This window comes from Phyllostomus discolor, chromosome 10 (assembly GCF_004126475.2).
Source record: "Phyllostomus discolor isolate MPI-MPIP mPhyDis1 chromosome 10, mPhyDis1.pri.v3, whole genome shotgun sequence".
Taxonomy (NCBI): domain Eukaryota; kingdom Metazoa; phylum Chordata; class Mammalia; order Chiroptera; family Phyllostomidae; genus Phyllostomus; species Phyllostomus discolor.
The window spans coordinates 5,292,532-5,302,010 of record NC_040912.2 but is presented as its reverse complement, the minus strand read 5'-3'; positions in this window follow the sequence as shown (position 1 = coordinate 5,302,010).

Genomic DNA, 9,479 nt, shown 5'->3' with positions numbered 1-9,479 from the left:
GTAGCAAAAGTTCTCCAAAGAGTGTCCATTCCCACCACTCCACCCAACCTCCCATCAGGATTCTTGATGAACCAGCCCCACACTGCAACAACCAATGTCACAGAACGAACAAAGGGGGCCTTTCTTAGGCTTCCTGTTACACACTGTTCAAAAGTCTCTTTCCCGAGTATCCGTTCTTCACTTGGCCCCCGAGACACCAGCTTCTTGTTTTCCTTGCTCCTTGTTGGCTGCTGCCTTTCCATCTCACCCTCCTCTTCCTCACACCTTCTCAGTCCTGGTTCTTTCTCATCCTCCGCTTTTTTCTTCTTCCCTCTCCTTTTCCGTTCTCCTCTCTCTTCTCTTCTCAGGCAGTTTCTGCTATATAAAAATGCAGAAACATGAAATTCAAGTGTGTTTCAAATTGAAGCAGAGTGCTAACTGGGTTGATGGGCTCTTGCACGGGTGGTCCCTGGTCACATTTTTGCCAGACAAGGTTTTTTTCTTCTTTTTCTTTTTAAAAAGATTTTATTTGTTTATTTTTAGAGAGAGGGGAAGGGAAGGAGAAAGAGAGGGAGAGAGACATTGATGTGCGAGAGATACATTGATTAACTGCCTTTCGTACACCCTCAGCTGGGGACCTGGCCTGCAACCCAGGCATGTGCCCTGACCGGGAATCGAACCAGCGATTTTTTGGTTCACAGGCTGGCACTCAATCCACGGAGCCACACCAGCCGGGGTCTTTTTCCTTTCCCCAGCTCCCCTGAGTAGTGACGAGAAGGTGTAGACAATACTCTCAGACATTTATTTTTACTGTCGACGGTGTCTCGGGTGGTCAGATGCCATTTTCCCATACCGTGAGCTATTTTCCACATTAAACCACAACATAGAGAGTCTTTGCAGCCTTCAGTGCTGCTAATATCTTTTATAAAAAGTCGCTCGGTGTATATCAGTTGAGTTGTAGTTTAAGATGCAATATTTGTTTTCATTATATAGATTAAAACAATATATTGCCCAAAGGTAAAAAGTCTCTTTTTCCAAATGGTCAATTCTTCATTTTTTCCACTATTACTGGTAAAGAAGAAAACACATTACCTTTCCTTCCATTGAGTTTCGGCGATTCATTATCACGTGTGACACAGCGGAAGCGGGAGCATTACAAATGCCTGTAATTGTGTGCATTGCTGCAGGGAATAGAGCGTTGTTAATATCTATCACCGGGCTACATGGATGAATTAAGTAGCCAGAAACAAATATGAGTGTCAGGCATGATTTAGCTGGCGAATAGCTTTAGAGCAGCTGCCAAGTGGAATGTGGAGGGTGGGGGAAGGTTTCAAATGCGATTGCAAGTAGCCTTTGCCAGGAGGGACCTTCTGCGTCCGCACTAGACAGAGGCCTTGCCTGGCTGCACAGCTGCGGCCGCCGGGGCTGCGGCGCGGCGTCACGTGACGGGCATGTGCAGAGCTGTTGTTTTCGTCTGCGGTCCACCGCCCTGCTGCTGGTCAGCCACCGCTGCGCCTCGCACCTGCTCTTTGCCCCGTGCAGTGTGCCGTGAAAGGAAGCGAGGATCCAGTCCGGCAGGAAGAGGTGGGGAGTTCAGGGTTAAACTGGCACCGGCCCGAGCTCCACTGCTAGGAAGGCTGAGCTTTTCCGTTAGTTCCTCCCATTGTCCCCATCTGCGCCCCCGCCCTCCTCCTGGACACGGGGGTGCACGGGGGTGGCTGCCTGGGGCCGCCCCTCCTCGGGCATTCCTGGCACTAATCCCGGCCCACCTTCCCAGCGTCCGGTTTTCTTGCACACACGCCGGCTCGCATTCTGGATCCTCATGCAGTGCACTCACGGAGCAGCTCTTAGGCCTCGGGCACAGGCCTGGGCGTTTTTACACCCACCGCCCTGTCTGGGGGCCGCAGCCACGTGTGAAGGCGGGTGGGGGGGGGCGGCCCAGCCCTCAGCCCGGGGACTGTCAGCCGTCCCGGGGAGGAAGTGTGTCCCCAGCTGATGGACTATGGCCGTTTCAGCATCGTGGTCCGATAACTGGGGCGTCCATGGCCAGAGCCCCTGTTAGGAGGGTCTGTTTATCGCCGGGTTTCCCCGAGCATAAACTTCTCACTCAGCCTTCTCCGGCTGAGTGAGAAGTCCTCCCCTTCTCCCCCGTCAGTGATGTTTCTGCTACCGGAGCGGGGCAAAACCCTTCTTCCTCCTGCGTCTGTGGGGTCTACCGACCCTGTGGAGTAGAACAAAGCTTCTTTTTGGTGAAGAACTGTTCTCGTTAAAAATGGCCTGCAGATAGTAGCCTGAGCTCCAGCTGGTATCTCCGCAGACTGATAGGAAAGGAAGGGGCCAGGAGGGGCCAGATGTCCAGACGGAGGAGCCCCCACCATCCTGGCTGTCCGCAGGATGGAGGCACCCAGCCACGCCTCCTCGACGGTCCCTTTCCCCTGCGTGTGCGTGGGCAGGTTGGTGCTCCGGCACTTCCTCAGGTTAAGGCAGTGACCCTACCTGGAACGTTCTCCTCTCTCATTGGTGCCTGGATGATGGAGTGTGGCGGTCTGCTGGCCCTAGGGGTCCCCCTTGAGTTAATGGCTTATACTTACTGCAGATTATGACTTTTAACACATACTTTCTTATCTAAAGGCTAACTTGTATATGATATTAGTAAACCATACAGTTAAGGTAAGTCAAATATTCCGTATCACAGTGGGGCTTACATGTCTGGGGAAGTGAAGCTGTGGGTTTTCAGTTCATTGGCCATTGTAACCATTTTTAAGTGGACGGGGCGGTGGCATTAAGGTCGTTCACAGCGGTGTGCAGCATCCCCACCGCCCAGCCCCGGGCTGTTCCTTCACCCGAACTGACGCTTGGTCCCCATCCCTTCCCCCGCTCCTGGCGACCACCATTCTGCTCTGTCTCTGTGGACTGGGCTCTTCTAGGTGACCTTTGTGTAAGTGCAATCACACAGGGTGTGTCTTTCTGCGTCTGGCTTATTTCACCTAGCATGATACCTCCAGGGTTCATCCATGTTGGAGTATGTGTCAGAATTTTGTCCCTTTTTCAAGCTGGATACTATTTCCTTGCATGTATACACCCCTTTTGTTTATCCATTCACCTGCTGATAGACGGTTGGCTGGCTTCCCCCTTTTGGCTGTTATCCCTAATGCTGCCATGAACTTGGACTATAAATATCTGTTTGCTTTCCTGATGTCAGTTCTTTGTGGTATATACCTAGGAGTGGAATTGCTGGGCCACATGTTAATTCTGTTCAACTTTTTGGTTAATGGCCAAACTTGTTTTCTGAGTAGCTGCATCCTTTGCATTCCTTCCAGCAGAGCAAAGTGTTCCCCTTTCTCCACATCTCCCCCAGTAGTTTAAAGGAGATTTTGTTACCTATATTGACCTGAATACTTACTTATAGGACCTACCCAGGACTTCCTTCAAGGGCACGGAAGTGCAAACTGCCAGGGCCAGTGTGAAGAGCTGAGGGGAGTGAGGGTGGCCCACACTTCACACTTTGTGACGTTTCCTTGGTGTCCGAGACACTGGGAGCTGTCAGACGGCGGAGACTGTAACATAGCGGCTGAGGCTGGCCCGCTTCCTCGGTCAACAACGCCCCGAGACACGAGGCCTTCCTCCTCAAGAGCTCAGAGCCAGGAGGGCCTGGAGCTCTGTGCCACCCTTGCTCTCTTTTACCTTCTGTGCCCACGGGCCACCCAAGTGAGTACGGCCAGGGCGACTGAGTTCTTCGTTGTGTATAGATTGGTCCTTCCCTTTCTCAAAAGTCGGGGTGCAGGAGTGTAGACAGAGTTTCGGGGAGAGGCTGTCACGAGTCAGAGACGCTCAACGCTCCTTCCCGATCGGAGTGTTTGTCCCCCCCTTCCCTGTGATCACGCGGCTAGTTTTCAGACCTGAGGAGGACCGCTCACATCTGCGACTTGAATGTCCACGCCTTCTTTAAGTCCAACTCTGTGCTCCTTGCAGCTTCCTGGTAAATGCACAGGGTACGTAGGTGCCATTATCTAGGGCTTTCTCCATGGTGGGCATTCTCACTTGGCCCTTTTTATGGACTTACTCATTTGTTCGTAAAATGCATTCATAAACTCCTATAGCCATGGTCCACCGTGAAGCAATTACAGATACAGACCATGAGCATTTTTTGGCTGCCAATGACCGAGTGGCCTCACCAAGGGCCTACGGTGACACGGAAGCCTCCTCTTCAGTGAGAGCCAGCAGCATTGGTGGGCAGTCCCTAGTAGTTGTCCTCAGCCCTCTGCAAACATCGATTAAACCTCGAGACAGTCTCGTGAGCCAGACATTGGGATCTCTACTTTCGCAGATGAGGAAATTCCTTTCAATGACTCAGAAGCAAATTGCTGAGCCTGTCTGCCTAAGCCTTTGACTTTTCGGGGTCACGTCGCAGGCGGAAATGGGGACAAATGCAACATAGTGTTTCTCCCCCTCTGCCTTCCCTTCCCTCAACTAAAAAAGCTGTTTGGAACTTCAAGGACATTTTGAAAACATTACTTTTTATCCCTCCATTTTGCCGAGGTCTGTAAAGAATTTAGAAATCAAGGAAAATCTATCGCTGTCGTTAAAAAGTGGAAACAGAAGCCCTTTGTAGCAGAAAAACGTCCTACAAATGAGATTTCCTTCTGGTGGATTGACAAGTTCAGAGCAGGGATGCATGTTGCCATGGGCACCAGATTCTGCTTGCTCTGCTGGCCCATCTACTCGGTGGCTGGAGGAGGAGAGTGGTGATCAGCCAGGAATCGCCGAGCTTTGTTAGGGTAGACATGGAATGTTCATGCACTACATTCTCTTTACAGATGTATACAAGTACCAGCTGCAAACTGTTTGCGGTCACTTTAAGGGCAGTTTTCCCAGATCTCTCAGGAACATCAACTGTGTGCGGGGCGGGGGGGGGAAGGAGGGGAGTGGGGAGTGCCTTTTCTCTCTTCTGAAACATCCAGAACAGGCTGTAAATAAATATTTGTCAGAAAGATGGGGATGGCCGACTGGCTGGCTCCTTGGCGTGCACCATGTGCTGGTGTTCAAGTTTGGGTTTATGGGCGGGAAGGTTGGAAAAGGAAGTTGAGATGCACCAGAAAGGGAATGGGAAGCAGGGGAGGGTGGGGGGGGGATGTCCAGGGGGGGAAGCCAGCAGACACTCTGGAGTGGTTTGTAATCAATCAGACACAGGACCCAGAGTTAAAGCCATGCTGTGCCGTGGCAGAGGGAGCAAGCGTGAGTGACGGGTAGGCTTGCTCCTTTCCCAAGCCCGCTGAAGTCAAATACACAAAAAGGGGTTCCATTTTATTAGCCTGATGGTGTGCCCGACCTCCTGGAACCCTCGTCCTTTGCTGTGCGCGGAGGGTGTAATGGCGAGTGAGAGATGGGCGTGGAGAGTAGGGGACCTTCCCCAGGAGTGGGGTGGAGTGGTTTTCTGGAGCTGACCCAGAGAATGAAGTGGTTTTTTTTTTAAGATTTTATTTATTTATTTATTTTTAGAGAGGGAAGGGAGGGAGGGAGGGAGGGAGAGGGAGAGAAGAGAGAGAGAGAGAGAGACAGACAGAAACATCAATGTGCGGTTGCTGGGGGTTATGGCCTGCAACCCAGGAATGTACCCTGGCTGGGAATCGAACCTGGGACACTTTGGTTCCCAGCCCGCGCTCAATCCACTGAGCTACGCCAGCCAGGGCTGAAGTGTTTTGCTTCGTTTGTTTCAAGTTCTCAGGGTCATTTTGAAATAAGCATTTTGCTTTCCTAACAAGCCTCCCGCCAATGCCTTTGAATCCGTCCGAGAAGGTGCCTGCTCCTTGCAGGCGGCCGTGAGCATCTTACCATTGAACAGGATGGTTCCAGAGCTGCAGTGGAAGTGGCGATGATTCATTGTGACCTCCCCTCTCCCTGCCCCACGTTCAGTGTTGTCTATGCAAGTGCCGGCGGTGGCTTTCCTGTCTGCGCGGTGCCTAAGTAATAGAAAGGCGGAGTGAAGCAGATGCTTTCCAAACCTCCATCTGTCATGAGCGCGGACTGTGGCTTCAGCTCTTGCTTGATGCAAATGAGCTGACAGATGCATGTCACCAGCAGCAAATCTTAGGACTGCCCAAGCCCTGTCGGCCACTGAATTTACATCTGTATTTTTCCTGGGGAGGCATACATTTGTGATACACAATTACCCGTGGTTCACGCTCGCTGACCGCTGACTGCTCTGCCCCACCGCTCCTGGGCCGCCCCCCAACCCACCTTTTCAGAGATCTTGTCTTTTCTGCCCCCTGGGCTCAGACTTTCCCTTCTCAGTTTACCTTTTGAGTTCCAGACTATTCTTTCCACCCTTCATTCCCTCAGCATCCCAGCCACCACCGACTGCCAACCAGTGACACCTTTGTCTTCAATTATCCTTTGCCCCTTGTAGGTAATTTTTTTTATCGTGATTTCGGATAATCCGATAAGCTCATTCACAGCGAGTATTCTAAGATGCTCTAATGATAGAAACAAGTGAGTGAGTATCCCTAAAGGGGGTGAAGGGATGTAGGACAGGAGGCAGGGGTGAAGGGCCTGGGGAAGGAAGGTCAGAGGGAAATGATTTTCAGCTGCTTACCATTTAGGTTACTTATAACCCACCTGAATTCTTCAGCAAAATTCACTCTCTAGCTGCCTGTCTATCCGGTGCTTCCCAGACCCCTGGCCGTGTGCTTGTGAAGTTGTGCAGGGGAAATCTTTAAGGGGGTAGATCTCCATTATCATTTCTCCCAACCTTTAACAGATTTTATTAGTGTAAATATATGTCACAAAAGTAATATCCGTTTTTGTAAACTCTTCAGATAATGCAGAAGAGTGTGCAGAAAAAAAATGTGCCCTGATGTGGACTCTGGCCAGTGGTGTCCATGATGTTGCGGATGCGACGGACAAATTCACACGGACTGCGGACATCTGGTAGAGAAAAGGGACGGCACGGCCACTCTCTGAGTGAGAGAGTGCCCCGACCTTTGCCTGGACAGGCTTTCATCGCTTTCTGGGAGCATTACATCAAGGAAGGTCCTCATTAATCACTGTCAGGCAGTAATGATCAGACAGTAGATAACATTCAAAGAACTATGAGGGCTTATTCTGAGTCAGGGGCAGTTAGCTAAAGGGCCATACAACTTTGAGGGAAACAAACTCATTTCATGCTCGGACCCTTATCAGAAAATTGAGGGCGTTCTTGGCGAAGCAGGTTTCACGGGATTCTGTGCATTCTTTCTCAGGCCTGATCGCCCCTCGAAACCGCCTGTCCCTGCCCAGGGCGGCACCGCCCTCCCACATTGTTTCAGGCTTACGTCAGGCTGGGAAGTAAGGCAGCCAAGAGATTAGGAGACTTATCACAGACAGAATGAGGACTCAGGCTGCGTCACAGCTGAGGGGTGAGGGTCCATCACCCCCTTTTTCTGTAGCCCCCCCAAGTCCTTTCCTGAAGGCCCCTTCTTGACCATGCCTGTCTTAGGTCATCCCTCCTTTGAGGAATCTTACCCATTATTGGCTAACCGGTCATCTGCCTGGGGCCAAGCAGGGTGAAGTAAAGGGGGCAGAGGCTGCACCCCTGCCCGGGGGATAAGCTTTGTCTCCTTAGCGGTTTATGGTCCCAAGGTCCTTTATTCAGCCTTAGCCATGGGGGTTAGAGGTTCTGCAACCAGGCAGGGCAGTTCCCAACAGTGCCCTCTTCCTAATGTCCATTCTTTTTAGAGAAAACCACCAGTAATAATTTGCTGATTATTCTTTCAGACCTTTTTTCTTTCTTTTTGGTGAATGCATATCATTATATATGTTCTTCAATTCATTACAAATTACATAGGGGTGTGTGTGCTTTAGCTTTAGTCAACACCTTGACTGGGGCTGAGTAGTTAGACTCTGGCACACCCCAGTCAAGCTGAAGGCTGCAGGGTGGTTACTGGCCATCGAAAGACTAGAGGCCATACTCCAGAACTATGATAAGCCCTTCAGTTGTTTATTTTTAAGCATAAAGGGTATTAGGAATAATTTTTTCTTAGTAAAATCATTAGGATTTAAGACATCTGAATTGTCTAGAACTATAACCGGCTCCCGCCCTTGATGAACAGAGAGTAAGAATCTCTGAAGTCCGAGCCCCCAGCCTCTGCTCAGCGCACGAGGGGGAGGGGCCTCCACACTGTCCCGTGCGCACTCCCCTGTGCTGAGAGGAGTCAGCAGGACAGGGTGGTGCCCACCTGCTCATCGGTCATCATCTCCCGAGCAGAAGTCCATCTGAGACCTGCTGCCATTGCACCAGATGCTGCCATTGCACCAGATGCCCCCTGGGGGGCAGATGTGGGCGTAGAACCATCGCCTACCCTCTTCCCGCCATAGGAGCCTACACCTGTCAATCAGAAAGAACCTAATGGTGGCCAACAAATCAGGCCGGGTCGGTTTCCAACACACGTGTCATGATATAAATGCGTAACAAATAAATTGATATTAAATACATACTCATTGAAAAAAAACAAAAAGAAATAGGATCATCCCATATATACTGTTTGCTCAAAATATGTTGTGGAATGATAGGAATTTTGGGTGCTGACAGGACACCGTAGGAGAGATTTTGGGGTGAGGTGGACCTTTACAAATCTTTTAAAATTGCTGTGATGTAAGCGAATGTTTGTCCTGCTGACGCGTTATCTCTTCGGAGCAGGCTAAGCATCGAAAAATATTTATTTTCCGATTTTAATAGTAAAATACATTAATCATGGAAAGATTGAAAAAAATACAGGAGAAAGTGACCATCATCCCTAATGCCCCCATGTGGGTGTAATAGTGCTATTGACAATTTGATGTGTTTCCTTCATGTGTGTGTGTGTGTGTGTGTACGCATGAGCTTACACGTAACATCGTACTGCAGGTACAGTTTTATATCAGTCTTCTCTCTCTCAACTTTATTCAGTGACCATTCCCCCAGATCATTAAAATGAATCAAAGCCTCATTCTCAGGGTGTCTAATACTCCTGCCATGCGGATACACCACAGCATCTTCCTGTCTTTGGACATTTACATAGTGAAGTATTTTGGCTCTAATGTTGCCACAGTATGACGTATTTTCGTACCGAACGCTTCGGCCTCACCTCTCGTGCTGCAGTCCTGAGCACTACGGTCTGGAAAGCACAGCCCACGCGGGACTCCCTCCAGCCTTTCCATTCCTCTGTCGTCTCTCAAGACAAAGAGAATACTCTTCGACCTCATTTGCCTCCATTGAGAAATGTTTGAAAGGCTTTTAGGAAAAAATAGCATGTTCTAAGGATGAGTAGTGCTGTTGTGACAAGCCATGCTTTGGCTCTGAAAAGAAGAAAAAGCCTCTTCGGCCTGTGTCTGCTGTCCAGCCCTGGAAGGCAGGGGGTTCGGGTTCCAGCCCGGCAGCCCCGGGGGCAGCCCTCGCCTGGGGTTGTGCTCCCAGTCTGTTCTCTCCCAGGGGACCTGGCTAGTCCTGCCCTTGTCATGTATCCCTTCTGTCATCCGTGTAGCTC